Below are 25,235 nucleotides of genomic sequence, written 5' to 3' on the forward strand. Positions count from 1 at the left end.
CGAAGCTGTCAGCAGCCTTTCTTTCTTCCCCCACTTGCAGTGTCACAACCATGATTCAACCCAAGACAGGGCGGCAGCTTCCCTAATTAGCCCGGAGACGCTCCGGACCCAGACGGTTATATAAAAAAAACAACTTTTATTTTATTCAAACGTACAATTCCCATCCACGGCGCCCTCCCTCTGGCCCCGGCCGTCGGGCCGCTGACCCCCAGGTGACCCCCGAGGTCGAGGCTGGAGTCGGGGCCGCATCCTCCTCGGATGGGGCGCGCAGGGGCGCGGAGCCAGGGCGCCTCGTCTTCTGGGTCGTCTGGGTCTCTGGCGGACCCCGGCCCCGCTCAGTGGGGGCGGCCAGGCCTGGAGCCCCGACAGCGCCGCCGCACGGGCCGGCCCAGGCGGGGTCGCCGCAGGCTGCGGAGGGGTCCCCGCGGGCAGCCAGGCCCGCACGCGCCGCCCTCCCGGCCTGCGGGGCCCACCTCCCCCGCCCTTCCCCGCGAGCTCGCGGCCCGACTCGGCCCGGCGGCGGGAGTGGCGCGCCGCGGGGGAGGTGCGCGCGACTGGCGGGCGAGCGAGCTGAGCGGCGTCCGCCCCCGCCGCGCCGAGAGCAGCCGAGCCGAGCCGGCGCGCCCGGGGCGGGGAGCGCGCACGAGGCCGGGCGAGTGCCGGCTCCGGAGGGTCGTGCCCCCGCCCGCGTCCGGGTCTCCCGGCCACGACCCGGCGGCGGCGAGGCCGGGCGGCAACCTGCAGCGCCGCGTGCGGAACGGGCGTCCGCGCTCCCGGGGCGGCCGCAGTCCCGCCGCCCCCACTTCGCCGACCGAGCCTCCGGCGCTTCGTGGAGCCGCCCGCGCTCCCGTGCAGGTACCGGGGCGGGGGGACCCGAGTGGAGCGGCCGCGGGCGCGCGTGGGCCGGGGACCGCGGCGCGGGGACCCGGGCGGGGACGGCGCGGGCCGGGAGCCGGGCTTGGCAGGCCAGCCAGGGGTCGGGCCGCCGAGGGCTGGGCGCGGGCCTCCAGGTGCCCCTCGGACGGCGGACAGGGCGCCCTGCCCGCGGCCGCCTCTCGGGGCAGCGCTGGCCCAGGGCCGAGTCCAGCCGGTCGCGCTCCCGCAAGTGCCGGAAGTTTCCCTTTGCTCACTTTGCCGGACAACTTTGCGTCGTGAGGGGAAGCCTCGCAGTTGATCGTGTTCAGAAAATAGAAAAGAGGGGAGACGGTCTGCAGGGTTGAAGGTGTTAGTAGACGGAAGTATTTGTGCCTCCCGTCGCTAATGGCCACGGCAGGAGAAAATAGTGGACAGAGTCATAAACTGTTTTCCTTCTGCTCCAGGTAATGGTTGATTTGTTATACAGGTTTTAAGCTTTGATTACAAGCCGCTAATACGAGGTTCTGGGTGTGATCTAAGAAATGTTCGAATTTTTACAACACATATTTGTTGAACAGAGACTTCATCTCAGGCGGGGCTTTAATATGAGGTGAACAAGTGATCAAAGCATAAGTAGCTACTCCAACGTAGTAGTTACCAACTAAGCTTTGGCTTTTGAAATGCAAAGTGAAAAGGAATGCCACCGTTTGGATTGGACTTGCGTAGGTACAGGCGGCAGCTGGTATCGTGTCACTGCTGAAAACTTAATTTTGAGCCAGAAATCCATCCAGTGGGAGACAAGCAGCTGTGTGATCGAGCCCACCCCACACCTTCCCCAACTGATATCTTAAAATATCCCACCCCGTTATTCAAGCCTGCACGCTTCCTTCATTTACATAACATGTGCACGTGACCATGGAACAGAATCTGTTTAGACCCCGGTCTCCCTGGAGCTCACACCTGCGATGATGGAGCATCCTGATCACTCTTTACAGCCCTTTGAGGTCATAAAATTGTGAGGAGAAACATATCTAGAGGCAGTGCAGGAGCATCAGGGGTCTCTGCCTTTGGGGGCCGGTGGAGAAGGGTTGAGCTGGGCTGGTTTCTTGGCACTGCCCCAGTGCTGTGCTGAGCCATATTGGAGTCCAAGGCAGAAGGAAAAATCAATAATACGGATCCTGTCTTTATTTAAAATTGTGATGTTTTGTACAATGTGGATTTTGTGTTAATTTTGATGTTTTAAAACAGTTCATTATAACATTTATCTTCTGGAGTTCTTGGTACCGCCTTAAATTTTGTGCCTGGAGCGAGGGCCTCGCTTGCCTCACCCTTGGTCTAGACTTGCCTGTGAGTCAAGTTTCTTAGCCTCTCTGAGCACGTTTCCTCGTTGATAAAATTTTAAGAAGTGGCCCCTCCACGGGTGTTGTGCAGCTCACACACAGCATGTGGCCGCTGTGTGGGACCAGGCACGTGGGGCACACGAAAGGGTGGCTGTCCTATTCGTATTGTCACTGAGCTTGGTCATCTTGAGCTGGTCACCGAATCTTGCTGAGTCTCAGCTTGACTTAGCAGAATGGGAGTGGTGATCGCCAGCTCACAGGGTTAAGTGAGAGACTGTGGGTGGAGGTGCCTGGGCCTCTGGGGGGTAAGTTTTCCGCGATGGCTCAGGGGGCCTGGATTTGCCTTGGGAAGCTTGCAGTCACCTGCTCTTCCTCTGGAGGTTAGCCATGTGCCTTGTGCACAGACACACTTTTTTTTTTTAATTAATTTTTTTTGGGCTGTGTTGGGTCTTTGCTGCTGTGTGCGGGCTTTCTCTAGTTGCAGCAAGCGGGGGCTACTCTGGCACACGGGCTTCAAAAGTTGTGGCCCGCGGGCTCCAGAGCACAGATAGGCTCAGTAGCTGTAGCACATGGGCCCAGTTGCTCCGCAGCATGTGGGATCCTCCCAGGCCAGGGATCGAACCCGTGTCCCCTGCATTGGCAGGCAGACTCCCAACCGCTGCACCACCAGGGAAGCCCCCAGACACACTTTTATAAACGCTGTTGGTGTTGCATGGAGACCCTGCGGAAGCATTTGAATCCGAGTAGAGATGTTTCTTGCCCAGCTTTATCGTGGAAGGGTGAAGGTCACCAGCCACCAGTTGTGATGTGCAAAGTTTTTTATAGGTGAGCTTAATTTCGCTGCCCCGAACAAAGGACTTTGGTTCCCGTTTGACATATCTAGTCCTAGGTCATGATCATGATTTTCCTGAGCCTAATTCAAGTGATTTTCTCTCAGCCGCTATCTAGCTTAAAGCAGCTTAGTCCCTCAGAGTCAGTCTCTGTCTCCCCAGGTCACCCTCTGGGGCCCCTTCTCACCGCAGGTGGTCTCTGGGCTCCAGGAGAAGGTTGCAGTTACATCGGGGCATGGGGGAGAGTGGCCTCTTGCTGTCCTCTGATGGGTTTCCCACGACTGAGCCTCCTTTTTCTGTTTCCACTGCCTATTGTCCAGCCGGCTGTCACTGGGTTGAGCCACAGCTGGGGACCCGACTCCTGCATCTGGTCCTGAGGTCCCCACCCGCTGGGTCTCCACCAGGTCCCTGCTGGGCACCTGGGAACCTGCCCAGCCTGTGTGGAACAGCCCAGGCCCCCATTCCTGCTGTACCGAGCAGTCCCTGTGCTCCCAGCAGGAGGCAGGACAGACTCTCCCCTGCCTTCTCCATCCCCCTCCACCTCCTGGGGGTTTTTCTTCCCTCACCGCCTCTCCTCCTCCAGGCACGGTGCAAAGGGCCAGGGGGCTCCCAGGCTCCTCTCTCCCGGTACCAGAAGAACTTTTTTCCACCTGCAGGGCAGGAATCTTTCTTAGGTTGTGTCTTCTGTCTTCTGGACATTGTGGCTTAGAGTAAAGCTCTTGATGTGTAAAGGGAATTTCAACATCTTTTTTCTCTTAACTCCCCCATCCCTGGAGAAACCAGATGTACTCTGGCAAGGTGGGAAGGAAGCAGGGTGGAGAGCAAGCTGGGGAAATAGACTGGAAACTCCCTCTCCCCCCGCCCCCCCCGCCCCATCTTTTGTGTCACTGACCTCGGTTATGTGCACTGGGCTTCTTAGTACCCGAAAAAGACTGGAAAGGCTGTAGGGCCTGTTGGAATTGCCAGTCTGGGGCTGAGAGGAAATGGAGAAAGAGCAGCTTTGAAGCTTTGGTGGTGGGGGGAGCCTACACACTACTGAGCCCAGCCCGGTAGACCAATTTCACACGCATTAGTGTTTTCCGAACAGTCACCCTATTTCTGCCGCTGTTGCTTCATCATCGGAACGACCCACCGTATGCTTGGCATTTACTAAAAGCAGCAGGAAAAATACAGAAAAGTCCAAGTCATAATTGATGCTTCAGGGGCCTTGGGAATTGTCTGGAGAATATGATTAGCTCTTATGAAACCTAAAGCTGTACACCCAAAGCCCTGGGTTTAGTTCACACTCCATGCATGGAAGGTTAAGTGGCCAGTGAAGGCTTCTCAGAGGAGGTGGGACTTTAAGTAACATTAAGACTTGGCCACACAGACGTGAGATGAAAGAGAACTTCCCATGGGAAGGAGCTCTTGAATTCCTAGAGACAGAAGGCTGCCCCAGGAGTGGCCTTTCGGGTCCCACCTGTGACTTGACCCTTCCTGGTGTTGTGCTTATCCGTTTTGTTGTCAGGGTACCTGTAAACCCTGGTACAGGTAGTGTCATCTGTACAAAGGACAACAGGCACGGTCAGCTTTCTAAATGCCTGGTCTTTTCCCCCAGCTGAAAGGAAATCAGAGGAATTCTCATCTAACCTTGTTATTCTTAGTTATCTGCACCTGGAAACTCATTTCAAATTTTCAGCTCAGGTAAATGGACCTTTAAGACACATCGGTGATTCTTAGGAGTTACGGCGGCATCCTTTATATTGCTTTAACGTGCTATGACCCATAACCCTGAGCTCAGTGGGTCACAAACCAGTAGATGCCATGGGGTGGGGGGCGGATGCTCAGCAAACTTAGCAGCAGATTGACAAGAAATGATCAGACAGGTGTGGCCACACCACTAGGGATGCCCCCTCACCGGTGTTGGCCACTAGCTCCGTGCAGACACTTGCACTGTTCCTGTGTAGATTCCGGGTAGGAAGGGCTCCCAGTTATTTTTCTTATGTTTAAGCTATCCGTGAAAAGAAATGACAGAAGAGCCTTTTGAAAGGTGAGGAGTAGGAAGTTATTTATTTGCTCAAGTGTCTTCCTAGCCCTGATGTGTGGGACGGGCTTTTGAATGTATGAAGTTTGAGAACTTCTGGAGTACCCACCTTCACCCCTGGGGTCCAAACACCAATCTGTCCATTGTTTCTCTCCCCAGATTCTCACATCTGTGGGAGACAACAGACGCATCAGCTGAGGTGTGCAAGTTTCCCAAGAAACTGGTCTCAGAACAGCTGTCCCAAGTGTGGACATGAAAATGTCAGAGGTGTTTTGCTTTCTTAAAGCAGGTTGCCCAGCCGAGGCGGGCAGTCAAGGCTTTGGTTTCCGCTCTGCCACTTAGAGTCCCTGCGACCCCATAGCATGGGGGTAGGGACACACACACTCACACACACACACACACACACACACACACACACACAAGCATCACTTGAGGTATCGTATCAGCGGAGAAAATGCTTCATAAATTATTTGTGGCTGTTACTCTTCCATTGTCTTTCTTAGAAGGCAAAAGGGCGTTTATTATAGTTCCCAATTAGGAACCCCTAATAAAGTCTCCTAAAGCAATAAAGGGTCCTTCCTCAGCTGAGATCTGATGGTGTTCCAGGAAAATGAGCAAGTGTGCTCTACAGAGCGCTCCTGAGCAGGGCTAAGTGGTCGATGTCCTGTGGGAAAGGACCTTGATGCAAGTTAAAGCAAAGAGCCAGGGCAGAAAGATGGGGAAGGTAACACAGGTAGGAGAGGGTGACACAGGTGGGAATTCCTCTGATTTCCATTCAGCAGGTGGGAGAGCCTCAGACCCTGAGTCCTGGGGCGTGCAGGGTTCACGTGGTCCATCTCCCTCTGCAGCATCAGCTTTCCCCGCTAACGTGTGCTTACAAGTACTAGCAGCAGGGCCGCAGATGGGAGGTGCCCTGGGCCAGTGACGCGCGCGCACACACACACACACACACACACACACACACACACACACACACTTGTTCTGCTGGGAGCCGTAGGGGCAGTTCTGCCCTGCCACATCTGTGGCCTGCCGGTGAGCCTCATGGACAGCCGTGGATCAGAGCAGCACAGTCGGTGTCACCAGTGGGTAAGCAAATTACGGCCGATATCAGGTTCCTGTTGTATATTTAGTCTCCTGCGTGTGAATATATTATGAATATTTAGTACCTTTTCAACATTAGTGTGTCATGAATATTTACTGCCCAGCTGCCTGGGTGTATTTAGCACCTCATGACTATCAGGTGTCTGTCCGTCCTTCCCCGCCTCTCTGTGTTGGATGCACACATGCCCTCCTTCCTGAGTTTTTATCTCCACTTAACATATCTCGCGAGCATCATCCATCCCCTTCGCTGTCCTTTCTGTAGACACTGCTGCGAGCCTGTGCAAGCTGCTCTCAGCTCTTCGCTCTTTTGGTCTGCTTGCAGCTCTGGGGCAGGCACAGCCTCAGCACCTCATGGGTGCAGGGGCAGGTGCGGTGGCCATGAAGGCTCTGACCTGGGTCCCTTGAGTTCTCCTCACGGCTCTGCAGCCCACGTGGGAAATGCAGGGAGCTGCTCTGAAGCAGCGTCTGCACTGGCACCAGCTATTCTAACCTGGGTTTGATACCTAACTCCTAATCCCGAGGTTCCATCAGCTTGCCTGTTAATTATTCATCCTTTCTCCCTGACCTCCTCCGCAAGGAGTGGTAGCAGGAACTTTCTTATGGGTCCGTCTGCGTGGAAGATTCCTGACTTAGCAGCTGCAGTGCTAACTCTGCTGATGGAAGTGACGAGAAGGAGGGTGGCATTTGCTGGGGGGTCGACGTCTGAACCAGGCGGCCACGCCACTCCACCTGGTGGTTCATCCTCCGTGCCCTGGGGTCATTTCCATGGGGATAGACTCGGCCCTGTATATTTGCTTGGTGTCAGCTGCATGGTCCATTGGAAATCAGATCTTTAAATCATGATGTATTAGCATTTCCACTGTACTTTCAGGGTGTGAATGGGCTCTTAGTGTATGAACACAAAACATCTTGCAGATGTGCGTCACCTGCTTTCCGAGGCTTAGCTGGTATCATCTTGCTGCTGTGTGGCCTTCGCGAGCAAAGACGGGTCTGTGCGTCGAGGGGTTCTGGTAAGCAAGGCTTATCCAGTACCACGTTCTAGAGCTGAAGTCGCTGGGAGTGTTCCATGGGTATCCCGGGGTCTCTAGGTGGCAAAGGGACCATTGTAGACAGGACTCGGCCAGGCCAGCAAGCGGGGAGGGCCTGGAAGGTGGTGAACCTGGCGTGGGACGGGTCGTCCAGCCGCCTGGGGCCCCGACCAGACTTGTGATTTGGCTCCGTCCTGGCAGGCTGCCCCCCTCGGGTGGCCCGAGGCCAGGTGCTGCATAACAGACAGACTCTCCCATCCAGCAAGCCAGGGGGCAGAACACGAGCAGGCATCTCGGTAACATTTGGGGGCGTATCCTTCCAAACTTTGTCCCTGCTGCTCCGAATACGCATACATACGTGTATGCCCAAAAGTATATATTAATACAAAGAGGTAATGCCTACATTGTTTTCTGGGCTGCCTTTTCAAAATGAGTAGCTCTTTTCCACATGGTCGGATACGCTTCCTTGGCACCAGCTGTCATGGCTGCGAGGGATTCCATGGTCAGGGTGGCCCCGGCTTACTCACCAAGCCCTCTGTCGGATGGACGTTTCCTTAGGTCATTTTCAGTCTGTCACCGTTTAGCAGCACGACAGTGAAGATCGTTGTCAGTGCTCTTTTGTACGTTGTCTGGTTGCTTCCTTTGAAGTCCTGTCTCATAAGTAGATTTCCTGTCTATGTACAAGCCTCCTCCTTTGAGGTGTCCTGCCCAGAGTCTTTTTTTTTTTCCACACTAAAGTTTTTTTTCCCCACGAGATTTCATGGATCTTGGTCGACGGCATCGTCAGCATCTGTGCTATTCAGGATTTGCTCCGGTTAGTTTAAGGAGAAGAGGATTTAATGCAGGAAATTCAGGGATAGCAGAATCATTGAAAGCTCAGCCCTGGGCCAGACCCGCAGGGGTGACCCCCAGAGCAACACTGCAGAGCTGTCCCGCTGGGAGCTGCCTCCCACCCCAGACCCACCACGTGGAGGGTCCCACCTGCTGCTCGGCGATCGTCGCGGAGCTGTGGCCAGTGGACCACCTGGGACCCCCATCACCACCCATGGGAAAATCTGATGCCTCCGTGGCGGTGCCTGTTAGCAAAGAGGCACAGGAAACTCCACCTCGTGGGGAGTGTGGCCTGGATGGAGGCTGGGAAGTGTGGTCTTGGTTTTCTAGCTTCTAGCAGGCAGTGAGCAAGCCTGCAGGTGGGCTGAACTGTATCTCAGCCCTTCTCTCTTTTTTCTTAAAAAAATATTTTGTACTTTTTGTGTTCTATTTGATGCAGAAGGGTGACGTTCACAGAGTTTAGCCATGGGTTCTGTGGGCCTGGTCCCTGCCTTGCAGAATCAATCATTTGTCCTCTCCAGAGAAGGTCAAGGTCGTTTCCCTGATAAGGTTTTCATTTCAGTCCCCTTCTCTTCAGACCCCTTTTGACATGACCCCAGCCCCCTTCCTGCTCAGTCTTAGAAACCAGACTGGCAGCCTCTCCAGCCTGAGCTTCAAATAGGTAAAAAAAGAAACACTACATTATCTGTCTCTATATATCAGTATCTATCTCAAGGTGAAGCCACATACGAATAGCGCCTGCAGACTTGCCTTCTATACAGACCACGTATTTGAAAATCAGGCCCCCTGAGGCCTGCCTGTGGGAAGCTGTGGGCTGGCTCTTTTCTCTCTGGGGGACCCTGGGTTCTGTTGCCCCTTCACACTGAGCAGCCCTGAGCTGTCAGGCGTGGGTAGGAAGCAGGAGTTAGCTTATGCTAAGTTAATAGCCAGTTTTTTTCATGACCCATAATTGACCAGCAGGTAGTTTATGAACTGTATTTCTCCCTGCCTCTTCCAACGGCCTTTATGTGTAATTAGTGTGAATTCAGGTGTTTGTATAGCTCCAAGCTCCCCCTCTGCGTGGTTTCTGTATTTTCAGTTGTTCCAGGAAAGCATTGCCGAGGAAGGATTCCAGAAAAGACTGTGTCCTTAGCAACCCAGAGCCGTGGTGGTGGTGGGGTGTTTGGGTGACAGCAGGGGGGCAACCCCAGCCTGGGGGTGCACGCTCTCCTGACACTCAACAGGTTCTCTGGCCCTCATGGTGTGTGCTCCCCCTTTAGAGATGGACTGTTTAAAACAAGCCGGTGCTCCCCAGCTCGAAGCTCTGAGGGGGGTGGTAGGGGTGAGAAGGGGGCTTAGCCCCCTCCATCTCCAGGTGGGCCGACACAGCCCTTGGGACTAGTCCTTGGAGGGTCCAGCAGGCCATGCTTTCAGCGAGGCGCATCAAAGGAACCCATGTCTTTTAAAAAAGAGAAAGTAATCGTGATTTGCTATATCCCAAATGATGTGCCTTAGGTTTCCACAACACCTTCTTTCTATGGTTTATATGTAACAGACATTTGCCTTTCTTTAATTTTAGAATTAAAATTTTAATTTTAAATTTAAATTTAAAATTAAATTTTTAATTTAATCTTTAATCTTTAATCAATATACATTGATTGTATATGGTGAAGTAAACTGAAATAATTATTTTACCAGCAACAGGCGTTTCTTTCCATTTTTCTAAGCACGTACAATGAGATTCTGAATTCTGTGCATGTGGCATAGATACACTGGATAACCCAGGCTGCCTGTTGCATAGCCTCCCCCTCCCCGAATCTTGTGCTTTCAAATAGTTACTAAGCTGTGAGCATGTGTGCGATTAGACGAGTCCCTTTCCAGATTAGATGAGTCTCTTTCCAGCGCAGAGAGCAGGTGATGTTGAGGCCACGCATCATTTTGGGTCTTTCATCTTCAGCATCTCATTTTGTCCTTACGATCACCCTGTGCATTTTACAGATAAGGAGACTGAGGCCCAGAGAAGCCAAGTAACTTGGCCAGGGCCCCTCAGCTAGTGAGCAACAGAGCTGTGGACCCACCTCCACCCCCTCATCTCTCAGGAGATGATTTCCCCTTGAAAATAGACTGTTTGTTCCTTAGGTAACACGCCAGGTGCTGCCAGGACTGCTTTACTCCCACCCCCATTTTTATTCCCATTTTCTGGAGGAGCAAACTGAGGCACAGAGCGGTTATGAGACTTACCTAGACAGCCAGTCCACGGTGGAGCAGGGAATTGAACCCAGTGTCCTTTCCTTGTCGCCTGTTTTTAACCTCTTGAACTGTTAATGTGGAAATGGCCTGGAAGTGTCCTTATAACTGGCCCAGGGTTTCTCTTAGTGGGAGTGAACTTGGCAAGTTACTCCCCAGGGTGTGCACGAGGCCTGGGGCACGGGAGAGGCTCCTTGTTCCAGGCCACTTCCCCCCAGAGCTGCTTCCATGACACCCACGCGGGGCGGGAGTCTCTGGGGACCCTCCTGCTTCCCTCCTGCATCCGTCGCCTGCAGCAGCTTCTGCAGGAAAGCAGAGGAGAGGAGGTGGCAGGTGGGGAGACAGCTGAGGGCACGGGCTGGGGGCTGGGCTGACCCAGTGGGCCTCGGGCTCACTTTCCTCCAGGGTTGTTGGGAGAAGCAAAGGCAGTCGTTTGTGTGGAAGTGGCAGGTATGCTGTAGCCAGTGGACAAGAGTGAGTTAAAAAGGACGTGTTATTATAATTAAGCCTTACTTACCTCTCTCTCTTTTTTAGTGTTAGAACATTCCTAGTTAAAATTGAACAAGGCCTCGTGACTGGGAGCTCTGGGTGCAGAGCCTGACTCTCGCATTCTCCAGCCACGTGGCCTCTCAGCGCCTCTGTTTCCCATTTGGAAAATGGGATGGAACGAGCCCCTACCTCTGAGGGTCGTTGTGTGGACCAACTGGGGTACTGTTGCCTGTAATGTGCTATCTGAGAGAATAAAAAGTGTAGTGTCGAGTGAGGGGGACGGGTTGGAGCCCCAGTGGGCTGAACATGGGCTGTGTTCGAGGCACTGTTGGGTGCTTAAGGAATACATGATCCCACTGGTTCTGGCAGCAACCTTAAAGAATACAAACAATTATCCCTGTTTGGAGGTGAGGAAACAAAAGCTCAGGAGGTGAAAGTGACGTGTGTGCCTGTCCCCATCCGGGGACACCTAGGTGGGCAGAGAGGGAGGCGGTCACCTGAAGCCCCTGGGGGTGGGGGAGGGGGTCCGGAGCGACCGGTGCTGGGATCCTGCCTTGTCACCAGGTCAGTGGTTGTCTGGCACACCAGGGTGGCTGCATCCTGAGTCTCTCGGGCTCCACGGGGCAATCCCAAGTGAACGGTTCACCATGTGCCGGCAGGATTAGCCGAGGGAGCAGATACTTCCCAAACATCCTCTGTTCTTGTTTCTCCCCAATTCCCAAATAAACACTTCTGCTGTAATATCAACATGACATTATAACAGTTCTTTGCTCTTCTCATGGATGTGTAGTCTTTTGTGTGAAGTTGCAGTTTAAGCTCTTCACTGTCAATCAAAGTGGAATTCCCATCTGAATTCAAAGCACAACATCCAGGATGGTCTGCCATGGTGTTTGGTTTCTTAAAGGCTGTCAGTTCTCCTCTAAAGCCAGAGTTCCTGGTCTTTCTGAGTAGGAGTGTCCCTTTGTAACATTGGACAGTTAGGGAAACCTTCCACATGACAGCAGTTATATTTTTAATATATCAGTATATAAACAAAAAGACAGTATGAATTTTGAGGCTCATCTAGATGACATATTTTATTAATCACATCTACACTTATTTAAAAATAATAACCTACACAGGGAGATCCGCTCGGTGCTTTGTGACCACCTAGAGGGGTGGGATAGGGAGGGTGGGAGGGAGACGCAAGAGGGAGGAGATGTGGGGATATATGTATATGTACAGCTGATTCACTTTGTTATAAAGCAGAAACTAACACACCATTGTAAAGCAATTATACTCTAATAAAGATGTATAAAAAAAGTAAAATAAAAATAATAACCTGCATATGTATGTGACATAATATTGATACCATTTCTATATAATGCTTCTTTATCAGGGATTCACAGGTAAAGAACTAAGGATCTGTGTTTGGAGATTTCATATTTGTAGCCTTTCAAAAAAGTGGATATGCCCTTTTGCAGTTTGCTTTTTCCTCCTGGGTACTTTGCTTGCAATTTCAGTAGGTTCCACCAGGGGGTGCTTCTGCAGTGGATGAAGCTTCCCTCCAGCTATGAGACAAAGTGTAGTTTTCTACTCCCAAATGTTTTCTTTTTAGGACAAACATACTTTAATTAAAAGAAAACATATGAATTAATAAAAAATGGTCTAAAAGAGGTAACCAAACATGAAGACAAATTTAAGAGATGTAATAGGCTGAATAATACCAAAATTCCAAGTATTAATTACTGCTTAGTTTTCTCTATTTCAGGATTTCAGAATTAATTAATTAACTAATTTATTTATTTATTGGTCATGCCACGTGGCTTATGGGAAGGGTCCCCAACCCCCGGTACCAGTCTGAGGCCTGTTGGGAACCGGGCCGCACAGCAGGAGGTGAGTGGCAGGCGAGCGAGCGAAACTTCATCTGCCGCTCCCCATCGCTCCCCATCTCTTGCATTACCACCTGAACCATCCTCCCCCACCCCCCATCCGTGGAAAAATTGTTTTCCACGAAACCAGTCCCTGGTGCCAAAAAGGTTGGAGACCGCTGGCTTATGGCATCTTAGTTCCCTGACAAGGGATCGAACCCGGACCGTGGCAGTGAAAGCGCCAAGTCCTAACCACTGGACTGCCAGGAATCCCCAGGATTTATTTTTAAAAAGCAATCCCCAAGCATCAGCCACTGCACTAACTTCCGAAGGGTCTGAAGTGTCACAGCCCAGTAGAGCTTTAGCATTAGAAGTACACAGGATGTCTTAACCACTTAGGGACCATGAGGCACCAGGACCCCACTTTTATACCTGGACCCTAACAGGAGGATCCAGGACTCTAGCAGGCACGTTGTTCCCTCAGCAGCCTGGTCTCACAGGCCACCGTGGCCTCTTATTCACCTGCGAGAGAGAGCTGCATGTCAAGCTAATCTGAATATGAGATACAGAGCCAAGAAAATCAGGCAAAAGTCCTCAAACAAACCTATCGTTTCATCCGGTAGTCCCACTGGTAAAAGTTCCCTGCTATTTGTTCTTTTCAGTGTGCCTTCAGTACACATTATCAAGGTCCATGGAGCCCACAGTCTGAACAGCACTGAAATATAAGCATAAGTGCAATGAATGTGACGGGTGAGGGCAGCAGATCCTCTGGGGTGGGGTGCCTGGGTCCTGGGTCCTAGAGGCACTGGCCGAGCTTGCGCCAGTTTCCGTGGGGAGCGTCCAGGGAACCCTGTGGGGCTCACGGTGGGGCAGGGCCCACCGGCCCAGTGGACACAGGACGCACAGTGCTGAGCGTCCGTAATAGCTTTAGGGGCCCACAGAAATGTCTTAATTTCTTCTAAAATCAGAAGGAAAACATGAACTTTAGGGTCAAGAAAATGTTTTAGTATACAATAATATATTCATCTTTATACCAATGCAATTGTAAGACGTGGCCTCCAGGCATTGTCAAGCGTTATTTTCTTCTCCTTTGTTGGTCCACCTTGTCATTCAAGGGAGGCCAAGGAGGCGGAGGGTGATTGCCTGGGCTGTACCTTGGCCTGATATCAGCCTGCTTGAGGCTGCCGTCGCCTCACCTACCCTGCTGACTCAGGAGGTCTGGGTGGGACCGTACTTTGTGTTTAACAAGCTTTTGCAGGTGAATCTGCTGTGTGGCCAGGGTTGAGGGCCTTGGCCTTCACTTGAGCGTGTCTGGGCCATGGTTGGGCAGATCTGATTTCCAAGACCCGGTCTCCCACCTTCCTGCAGGAGGGAGGAGCCCAAACAGTTGTTGGGGAAGATTCCAGGTGTGCAGGGCTGGGCTGGCCTGCACCCCATCTGCTCTGAAGAGGCACAAACGCTCCCTTGTCCTCAGCCCCTCAGGCCTCCCGGTCTTCCTGGAATCATTCTTCCTTTTGGCTTCTCCATACCCAAGGTGCACAGTTCCAGCTTCCTTCACCCAGTTTATCAGCACACACTTGCTGCAGCCGAGTGCACGGCACTGGGCTTGGGGCAGGACAGCTGACTGTGGGCCGGGCCTTCCCAGCATCACCTGACAGGGCACAGACGTGTGAATAGCTTATCAGAAAGTAAACTGGATAAGTAAGGCCTCCTCCACAAGGTGCAAACCGAGTGGGGATTTTTAAAAAATTCCTAACATTTTATTTTACTTATTTTTGCTATTTTATTTTATTTTTTATTGAGCTATAATTGACATTAGTTTCAAGTGTACAACATAATGATTCAATATTTGTATATAATGCAAAATGATCAGAATAACTCTGGTTAACATCCGCTACCATACATATTTACACAGTTTTTTGTAATGAGAACTTTTAAGATCTACTCTCTTAGCACCTTTCAAATACGCACTACAGTGTTCTTTTGAGGTGCGGTAGACATAGCAGTGGATGGATCTAGAGGAGTGAAGGTCGTTTCTACAGGGAGCGACACCTCCAGTTGGGAGAAGGGTCTGGTGTGTGTGGGACAGGCTGTATCTGATGGGACAGGGCATGGGCTGTGTAGAGGGCTGTCGAGGGCGGAGGGGTTTAAAAGAGGAGGCTGCAGCGAAACGGAGGAGGAAAGCGCGGGCGCTCCTTAGTGGTCACAGCCCTGGGGGCCTGCAGGGGCGACCACTCACTCAGTGAAGGCTTTGGAACCAGCTGTGCTTGGCTGGGGGACATTGCAGAGACAGCGCCTACATGCGGAAGTGTTCACAATTCGCCTGTCTGCCCCTAAGATAGTCAGGAAATGTGATGGGGAAGCTGTTCCACCAATGACAATCAAAGATGGAATTCCTGGGAAGGGTGCTAATGGGAAATGTATAGAACCTGCATGAAGATGGATTTAATGCAACTCCCAGCTAGAATCTTGGTGGATAACCTATCAGATATTAAAACATATTATAAATTTATAATACTTTAAACATTTTGATTTGGGGCTGGTAATTGAAAGCATATCCATGGAGCAGACTAGAAAGTCTGGGAAATAAGAGTTAATAGATTTAGTTAATATTTAACCACTAGGAAAACCATCAGGTTTCTCACTCATGTCAAACCCCAAAATGTATTCCATGTGGATTGCAATTTTAAATGTAAAAATGAAGTCATTAAATTTACTTCAGTTGAGAACTTAAGAAATTATGGGATGAGAAACATCTTTCTACATGTGATACCAGAGGCAGAAGCCACAAGGTCAAAATTGTTTTGTCTCACCAGGGGGAATCAAAACTTTAGTGTGCTAAAAGGAAAAAACCCCAAAACAAAATAAAAAGTCAGTTGATAAACTGAGAAAGAAAAACTCCTGCAACACGTATAGAAAAATACTCTTACATAAACAACTCTGATAACTGATATGAAGAACTCTTTTTGTGAATGAACTTGCCAATAGGAAAGTGGCTGAACGATGTGAATTCATTCACATAAGGAGAAATAAATGGCAGTAAATCTGAGAAAGTCGGTCGTAAAGTAATAAAATAGGTGCATATTAAAATTAGATACTATTGTTTGCCATCAAATTAGCAAAATTTGGGGTGTGTATCGTTTGTGTTTGTTTTTGTGAATGATGGTACTTGGTGCAAGTGGAGCCGTGTGGAAGATACAAGCTTTCTGTCAAGCAGTTTGGCAGTATGTCCCAAAACCCTTAAAAGAATTCACCCCTTCATCCTGGGGATTCCACTTCTAGGAAATTTTCCCAAGGACACAATTAAATCTGCAGTCAAAAGATTTCTATGCAAGGATGTTCATCACAACGTAAGTTATAAAGATGAGAACTTGGAAGCAATTTAAACACCCAATAATAGGGAGTGAGTCATTCATACGCCAAGTGTGGTTGAACCCTTAGGAACATTTCCGAGGGATGCTTAGTCACAAGGGCACTTCGTGATCTAGGGCTAAATGAAGTAGGCGGGAGGGATGGTGGGCCGGGGCTGGAGGGGGAGCCGGGGACCCGTGGGAAAGAGCTGGGGGGCCAAAGTGAAGATGGGAGATGTGTTGGGAGAATAGGCCGGTCTTCACTTTTTTCAGAGCAGATACTGGGTGCAAGGCACTGTCATTTAGGCGCGATTTGGAGAACAGGAAAGTTTGAACCAAAGGAAGGGGTGCTGACACTGGGCAGGCTCTCAGAGTAGTGGACCGGCTTTCTGCCCTGGGGTCTGGGGTCCACCTGGCCCCTCCAGAGGCTTTGCTTCCGGGACTGAACCCCCTTCTGGTTGCACACCCTCCCCCCGCCCCCGAGCTGCTTGTCCCCCGCTCCTGTTCTCAGTGTGCCTGAAGGGTGGAGTTCAAAACTAAACAAAAACTCAGTATATACAGTTTTTTAAAAATCAGAATATAAAAACTTTTAAAAGAGGGATTGTAGTCTATATAAAAACAAGTTTAGGGCTTCCCTGGTGGCGCAGTGGTTGAGAGTCTGCCTGCCGTTGCAGGGGACATGGGTTCGTGCCCCGGTTCGGGAAGATCCCACATGCCACGGAGCGGCTGGGCCCGTGAGCCATGGCCACTGAGCCTGCGCGTCCGGAGCCTGTGCTCCGCAACGGGAGAGGCCACAACGGTGAGAGGCCCGCGTCCCCCCAACCAAAAAAAACAAAAACAAAAACAAAACAAGTTTATATGTTATTTGTGTGTGTGTATAGGGAGAAGATTGAAAGAAAACATTGTTTTGGGTCTGCTCTGATAAAATTATGGGAGATTTAATATTTTTCTGTATTTTTTCTTATAATCAGCATGGATGACTTTTTTTAAACAGCTTTATTGAGATGTAAGTGACGTATAATCTTCTGAACACATTTAAAGTGCACAATTTGATATGTTTGGACATATTTATGTATCCGTGAAACCAATACCACAGTCGAGACAGTGAACATGTCCATCACCCCCAGAAATGCCTCATGCCCTTTCTAATCTCTTCCCTCCATCCCCCTCCCTTCTCACTGGTCCACTCTCTGTCCCTGTTACTCAATTTACATTCCCAAGAATTTTATATAAAAGGAATCATGCAGTAGATCCTCTCTTGTCTGGCCTCTTTCAGCCTGTAATTATTTGTGACTCATCCATGTAGTTGCATCAGTGGTTATTCTTTGTTATTGCTGAGTAGGATCCCATCGTGTGGATGCAGCACGGTGTTCTTACAATCCAATGAATTACTGTTATAATTAGAATCCCCATGTTTCTAGGTGTATCCTAACATTGGATGATGTCGTGGGAGTTTGGGCTCCTGCCGTCCGGCCCTCTCTGGAAGTTTGGGGCAGTTTTCCAGGCCAGTGCCCTGGGTGAGCCCGGAAGGGACACCTGCTGTCATTCACCAAACAAAAGGCTCGGCCGCGCCTTTGAACACTTGCACTGTATTCGGTCAGAGTTTTGATTTGGGTTCCAGGGAGACCGAGAGCTGGTTAGCAGACATTCGGAAGATTTGCCCGTGTGATTCCTCTCGGTCATAGAGTTCGAGAGAACTGTGTCGAAAGAGCTTAACCTCTGGGACTTCCCTGGCGGTCCAATGGTTAAGACTTCACCTTCCAATGCAGGGGGTGTGGGTTTGATCCTGGTTGAGGAGCTAAGATCCCACATGCCTTGCAGCCAAAAAACCAACATGTAAAACAGAAGCAGTATTGTAACAAATTCAATAAACCTGGTGACTGCCGGACACTGCGCCAGGGGCTGGGGACCGGCCCTGGGAGCAGCCTTGGGCTAAGATTCAGCCTTCCTTCTCTCTCAGGGGTCTAAATTCCAGGGACGAGACTGTTAAGAACGGAACCAGGAGGAAGGGCAAGTGGCTGCGTCCCCCCAACCCCCCGCAGGAGTGCTGACTGCCGTGCGCGTGCACCCAGGGCAGCCCGCCTCCCCCACGGACCCTCCAGTTTGAGCAGAGTTGATGAGGGGCCTGTGGTTCCAGGGCCCTGAACTGGTGAGCTCCGGAACCCGATCCCCGGGAGGCGGGAGGCGGAGGAGGGGTCAAGACAGGGCTCCACCTCCACCCCGCGACTCCTGTTTTTAAAAAAATCTCCTTGGAAGCGGACGGTAACCAACAGCAGGTCTGCCTGGACCACGTCCGGCCCGTGTAATCGGAGAGCTACCGTGGGGTGGAGACGGCACCCAGCCTCTGTAACCCGACGTGGGAGGGGTGAGCCCGGAGCAGCCCCCCCGTTTTCTGGAAGCGCCTGCGGGCTCAGCCCCGGACCTTTTCAGTTGCTGTGGTCCCGCAGCGGTGGCGGAGGCGCTGCGTCAGGGCTGGAGTCCGTGAAGCGCCTGGGGACAGGCCGGGGGTGGGGGAGTGTGCCGGTGGGGCTGCCCGTCCTTAGCATCAGGGGTGGGCAGGACCCTGCTGGTTTCTTGGGACCCCCCTCCCTGTGTGCGCCTTTTCTGCGCGTTTTCACTGGTGGCGTCCACGTGCGCGTGGGTGTGATGCCCAGCACGGAGAGGGGCGCCGTCCCGCTGGAAACCTGGCTCTCTGACGCTTCCTGCCTGAGGTGGAGGTTCCGAGGCCGCCTTGAGTAAATGTCCGGGCTGCTGTTGGCACTGGCTGGGTTGCTGTGCGGTGCCGGAGGAGGCGGCGGAGGAGAATGACTTCCCAAGTGGAAGATCCGTTGCAAGAATTCCAGGACTGCAGGGCCCCTCTGTTGGTTCTTGCCTCCTCCCATAGCGTATTTAATCCTGAAAACAGCTCTGCAGTAGGGTTTGTTATGTTTACTCTGATTATCGAGAGGCTCAGGGTGTGTAAGTAACTTGCCCGACCACATACATCGGTTAAGGTTCTTTTTTTCTTTTCTTTTCTAAGAGTCAGACAGATTTCATTTTATTTTTATTTATTTATTTTATTGGCGTATAATTGCTTTACAATGTTGTGTTTCTGCTGTACAATGAAGTGAATCAGCTCTATGTATATATATATATATATATATATATATATATATATATATCCCCTCTCTCTTGGACCTCCCTCCCACCCCGCCCCCCCATCCCACGCATCTAGGTCATCACAGAGCACGGAGCCGAGCTCCCTGTGCTATACAGCAGGTTCCCACTAGCTAGCTGTTTTACACATGGTAGTGTATTCATGTCAAATCTAATCTCCCAATGCATCCCACCCTCCCCTTCCCCCCGCTGTGTCCACACTTCCATTCTCTATGCCTAAGTCTCTATTCCTGCCCTGGAACTAGGTTCACCTGTACCATTTCTCTGGCTTCCACATACATGGCGTTACTATACGATGTTTGTTTTTTTGCTGCTGCGAGCGTGCTCTCCGTGACTCCTGGATGCCCAGACCTGCCCTCTGATGGGAGGTGTGGTCCTTAGTTACTAAGGGGCCCCCCACATCTGACCAGCATTCCTTGCATCTAAGCATGTCTGATACCCTCACTGCCCACAGGTTCCAGCCTTGAAACTCCCTGTTCCCCAAACCTCCCCAGAGGCTGCAGGCCTGTGTCCTCACTGCCCGTGGGCTGCCCACAGGTCACTCTTCCCCCTCCCTCGCCTCCTGCGCAGAAGTAACTGTTCCGTGTTGCTTCCCCTCTCGCGCTGTATCGTACCCCCACTACAGGTAGGGCAGAAACATCCATCTCTGAGATTTCTTGACGGTGGAGACTCAGCCTGAGGTTCTGGGGACGTGGAAGAATAACGCAAAATAGGTGTTCAGGAGATGGTTTTGGAATTAGGTTGAACTGAGCTTTTAGATGTAAATTCTCCCTTCTTTTCTGATCTCTCGTCTTTAAGGTTTGAGAACGTTGGCAATAGGGTGAGAATTTTCCACACGCCAAACGGGTCTCGATGGTAAACAGTAAGACAGGTTTAATTTTTAACTCCAGATTTTAACTCCATGGTTGTGTACCACGAGCATATGGCTGGACGTATCAAGACATCCATCCGTGGAGTTCAAAATCGGGGCTCGTCCCCACCAGTGTGATTTGTGGAAGTGATGAGAGGCCTCCCCGTCAGGCTGAGGACCCCTGGCCCTGAGCTGATGGGGTGCTCGTGGGCGCCTTGTGGCCTGTCTCCTGGCCCCTGCTTCTAGGCGCCTCAGAAATGAGTCAGAACATGTGCGCGTGGGCTTGTGCGGGTGGCAGGGAGCCCAGAATTAGCTCAGTTGCTTCAGCAGGGCTGCCGAGGGGAGGGGGCGGCCGTGCCAGTCGGGGGCGGGAGGCAGGCGGCCCCTAGCCGCCGCGGGGGGGCGGGGGCATCGCTCTCAGGAGCCATCACGGGCCTGGAGCGGGGACAAGCCTGTCTATGCCTGGCACACGCCCCGTTGCAGACGAGCAGTGGGTCGGAGCAGCAGATCTGTGCAGGCACAGCTGGTGTGAGCCCAGCGCCTGAGACAGAGAGGGGGCCGGGCGGGCACGGCCAGGTCGCCCCTGAGGAGCGGGTGGCAGACAGGAGTGGGCATCACCATGCTCGCTGTTGACCTCCAGCCCAGAGCCTTTACCTGCCTGCAGCATACCTGGGCCACGTTGTACCCACCCCGCCCACCGCCCAACAGCACGGCCCCCTCCTCCGTTTGTTGTTCTTTTACTCTTTGCAGACTGCCTTTTTGTTCGAAGGAATGAGCAGTTAGCATGGCTATTTCAATCAATTGCAAAATGCTGTGGTCTCCCTTGTCCCTTTCCAGGGCACAGGTGCCTCCCCTTCTGGCCCTGGCATCGATCTGGGCATCCTCATGACGTTGAACACACCTGGATCTCGCACACTAAGGGGGCGGATGGTCATCTGTGGGAGTCTGAGAGCAGGGACTGCATCCTGTCAGCTTCGTCCATCAGTGCCTGACCTCGTGCTCTGCCCACGGAGGCCCAGGACCCTCAGTCAGTGCTTGTGGGCCGGCACCTGGGGCTGCCGGGGGCATCTGTGCAAAGTGTCCCATAGTCTGGAGAAACCTCCCCATCTATAGAACTGTCTGTTTTTTTTTTTTCAAGGCACAACTTGCACCCAGCAGTCTTATTTGGGCCCACCATTAACTGTGAGGTGGGCAGGGCCAGAATTAACATGCCCCTTTGAGGGACAAGGTACCACGGAGCATTAGGGACGTGCCTGTGTAGGAAGCAGAAGCACAGGCACTGTGGGTCTCCCGCCTCTCAGATAGGCACCCGGCCCAGGTGCCTGGCCTTGGGACAAACCCCCACCCCCCACCCCGCCCCGGCCCCACCCAGAGCTCTGGGTGTAAAGACCCCCTCGGCAAGCCCCGACCTGGGAGATCTTGGAGCACGAATAGTTCCAGAGTTTGGACAACTTCTGTATTTTCCAGAACAGGTAGCCGAGAAGAGCGAAGTAGTTTGCAGTAGGCTGAATGTCGGAAAAATCATTTGGGGAAGATTTTTTTTTTTTTAAATCCCAATCAAGGTTTATAATGCCTGGCCAGCAACCCCGGTGTGATATTCGTCCCATAGCTGCTCTGTGTGACCACAGCTACTGTGAGCCCAGCCTGCCTCAGGCCCGAGGGGTTAGACGTACACTTCCTGGCAGCCATATGGGGTTGAAGACAACTTCTCAACCTTTCTTGAAAAATAAACGGTTTCTTAGATTTTTCTGATTCTTCGTGTCCAGCAAGCTCACTGGAACCTGAGTCCTGAACAGCCCTCTTGTCTGAGAGCTAACTGCATGCACCCCTGAGCCGAGCAGTTGACCTGTCTCACCTGATTTAATCTTCCTGTCGATCCCGAGCGTAGGCGCGGTTATCAGCTGCACTTTGCAGAAAATCAAACGTGTGCACTGGGGACAGACCCTTGCTGGGGTCCCCCTGTAAACGGGCCCAGGCCTGATGGCCTCTAAGCCCACACTCTGGCGGTGGGTGGGTGTGGCAGGGAAGCACACCTTAACCCTGACCCGTGTGGCTTCCAGGCTGCTCCTTGTTTGGGGAGAACGGTTGTCATGTGAGCCAGAGCTGACTCTGGTTCTGGGGCATCCTCGGAGCAGTGGTTTGGGAAGCAGAGAACTACTCAGAATGCATCCTCAGAGAAAAGGCTGCCCTGCACTGTTCGCAGAAGGTGTGCGGTGTGTCCTGCCTGAGGGTGGTCCTGACCCACAGCCTGTTGGCAAGAGGTCTCTGAAATCTGCTCCAGCAGGTGGAGCAGCTGCAGGAGGGGCTGGAGCCGTGGTGGGAGGTGGTGCCAGGCTGGTGGGGAGGGAACAGCATTCCCCCCTGCCTCCCCGTGTGATGCTGGGGAGAAAGGACACGATGACAAGACGGGCTTATTGCTGAAGGGTGTTTTATTAAGCCCGAAGGGTTGAGAAGCCGCACGGAATGCAGGTATTTCCTCCTTCAGGATTCGGTTACCCCTTTTGAAAGCCGCCAGAGCCCTGATACCCGTTCATTTTACTGTCGTCGTCCCTCAGCCATATCGCTGCCCCTTCATCATGCCCGCTGATGGGCTTTGGACCTGGGGACAGGCTCTGTGGGTTTGCAGGTGGCTCGGGAACAGGATTCCTCTGACCAAAAGGGAAGCAGGGAAACGAGCAGCTGGCCAGGTGGCTGGGGGCGCCCTAGCAGGTGGAGCGTTCGGTGCCAGGTCCATGCTCCCCCAGGGGAAACCGGCTCAGCCTGGCATCAGATTGCAGTGGGCCTTTGCAGGTCAGAGCAGGAATATGTGGGAGGGAGGCGGCTTCCTCGTGCACGGCTGCTGTTTGCTCGTGTCACGCAGCCTGACAGCTCATTTCCTTTGCATCCGCAGGTTTCCTGAACAGTGGTTTGATGACAGTTGCCTGGGTCCAAATTGCATGGAAACATTCTGAACCTCCTCTGGGATCCTGTATCTAAGAATCATGACTGCTTTCTCAGACATTTAATAGGAGTTCTTGCATACCTGCCCACCTCTTCTTATGAGCGGTGGCTCTTACACCACACAGCTGCTACATGTAAATCAGCAGACAATTGAACCAAATAAAGAAAATAACCTCGTGAACAAGAAAGCCCCCCTTGAGAAGCCCAGGGAACCTAATGTGAATATTGTACGGGAAATGTAAGAATTTGCTACTGCCGTCTAGGGCTCTGGAAAATATGAATTTCGTGGCGTGCGCAGAAACCTCACACAGAAATTGCCTGACAGCCCTCCGCCAATCTCTTATGAAACTTTGCCGGAGAGTCCTCACAGGGTCTCTGAGGGAGCAGAGTTTCTGAAATGCTGATTCACTGTGTGAGGCTTAAAATCAGGACGTCTTTGTACAGCCCCTGCTATTAGCATCTACATTATACTTTTAAAGGTAGGGTTAGGGAAGTTTGGGGCAGTGAGCTTCCTCTGTGTAGACCTCTGAACCTTTAGGACTCTTCTGGCTGGTTCTGCAAATAGAGACTCAGTCCAGGCTGAGAGAAGACAGGTGAGGTGTAAATGCCATTCACTCCCGCACACATGGACTTGCAACGGAAATTGTGAGGTTCAGGCCGCTTCTCAAGTGGATTCTGGACGTTGCTGCTCTCCTGAAGCGGTGCCGGGGTGTGGAGGGGAGGGAGGGAAGGTCCTTGGATCTGTGAGCTGCTTGACACCCAAGCCTCGGTCTGTTGTCCGGGGCAAATGGCAGCTTGTCCCAGGGAAGGGAGGGGGAGGCTCTTACACGTATTTATCTGCCTGGTAGACATTCACAGCGATAGGGTAAGTTTGAGTTCGGGTTTTTCTTTGGGCTGATAACATCTTCCTGTTCCCTGACAAGCTGTTAGCGTGACAAGCCGTCCACAGGCTGTGGATGGGAGAAACCGTGGCGTCGTATAGCTGGGTGCTTCCCCTGATCCAGATCCCCATTTGTAGCGAGGGGCAGGCATTTGCTAAGAAAATAACTGTTGTTGGAGGGTTGACTTGGTCCTGCCTTTGCGAGAGTAACAGCGTGTGACCCGTTTGCTGCCCCACAGCTGAAGATTTGGAATTGTCTAAATGAGACCCAATGCTTGAGGGTGACCTCAGAGCTCCCCAGGTCACACACTTGGGTTCCTCTGCCCTCGTGGCTGGTTTCCCAGATGACATGGCCCGTCAGTCCACTGGTTACAGCCTCGAATGGGAAAGGAGCACTGCCAGCTCCTGCTCTGGCTGTGGCTGAGCTCAACCAGAAGAACTATGGAAGGAGGTCCTTTTATTCCAGCCTTCCAAACTGCAGGTCTCTACTTGGTGTCAGAGATGAGAACCGGCCTCATGTTCCCATGGGTTTATCTGAAAGTACATTTTACTCGTGATGCCTTGCCGGATTTGCACAGGCGTTTAACAGGTGTCAAAGCGTTAGCATTCTCTGCTCCAAGAAAAGCTCCATCATCAATCTTTTCTTATGTGGTCTTAGGGTAGGTAGTTCATTTTGCAGTTTCTTCCATACAGCAGCCAGAGTCAGAATATAATCAGACTTCCAACCCCAGCCACAGTGGGATAGTAATTGCTGGATTTCCTCTTTTTCCAACAATTTTGATACAGGGCAAAATATATGAAGCACCTGTTTTCAGGATTGGAACAATGTTCAGTGGTCTGTGATCCAAATGGAAGCGTGTGAGGCAAGTTCCACATCCATCCTGGCTTTCTGTGGGGGAGTGCCTTCAAAACCAACACACAGGGCTTCCCTGGTGGCGCAGTGGTTGAGAGTCTGCCTGCCGATGCAGGGGACACGGGTTCGTGCCCCGGTCCGGGAAGATCCCACATGCCGCAGAGCGGCTGGGCCGTGAGCCATGGCCGCTGAGCCTGCGCGTCCGGAGCCTGTGCTCCGCAACGGGAGAGGCCACAGCAGTGAGAGGCCCGTGTACCGCAAAAAAGCAAAACAAAACAAAAAAACCAAGACACAGGGGAGCAGAGACCAACAGAGAGATGGGCAGAGGAAACAGAGGTCAGAATTTGGGGGTGCTGAGACATCTGGAATTTGTGGGGCATAGTGTACTGGAGACAAAGTTTCTGAAATCTTCAAAGTGGTCGCCTGGTCTTGCGTAATACTAAGTTGTGTTTACACAGGACAAGGCTCCTTGAGGCTCAGAAAAGAACAACTACTAAGGAGCAAGCAGTGAGCTAAACAGAGATTCTGGAGGTCACACAGTGCTGGGAGACATAGAGCTCTAACCTGCCAGAGTGAGGAGCTCTTACTGAACACCTGAGGCCACACCTTAGGAATAGGGTTTCTTTAATCTGG

The 25,235-nt window shown here is 52.0% G+C and overlaps 1 protein-coding gene across 1 annotated transcript in view; it reads left to right on the forward strand.

Annotated features, from left to right (window-relative positions):
* The first annotated feature begins 584 nt into the window (after nucleotides 1–584).
* Nucleotides 585–25,235, forward strand: part of CRACDL (CRACD like) — a 124,237-nt gene continuing 99,586 nt past the window's right edge. Inside the window, exon 1 of the mRNA XM_022599196.3 lies at nucleotides 585–855. The gene's annotated coding sequence lies outside the window, so the exon portion shown is untranslated. The remainder of the gene's footprint in view (nucleotides 856–25,235) is intronic.

This window comes from Delphinapterus leucas, chromosome 13 (assembly GCF_059928025.1).
Source record: "Delphinapterus leucas isolate spDelLeu-1000000601 "Yukka" chromosome 13, BTC_Dleu_Yukka2, whole genome shotgun sequence".
Classification (NCBI taxonomy): domain Eukaryota; kingdom Metazoa; phylum Chordata; class Mammalia; order Artiodactyla; family Monodontidae; genus Delphinapterus; species Delphinapterus leucas.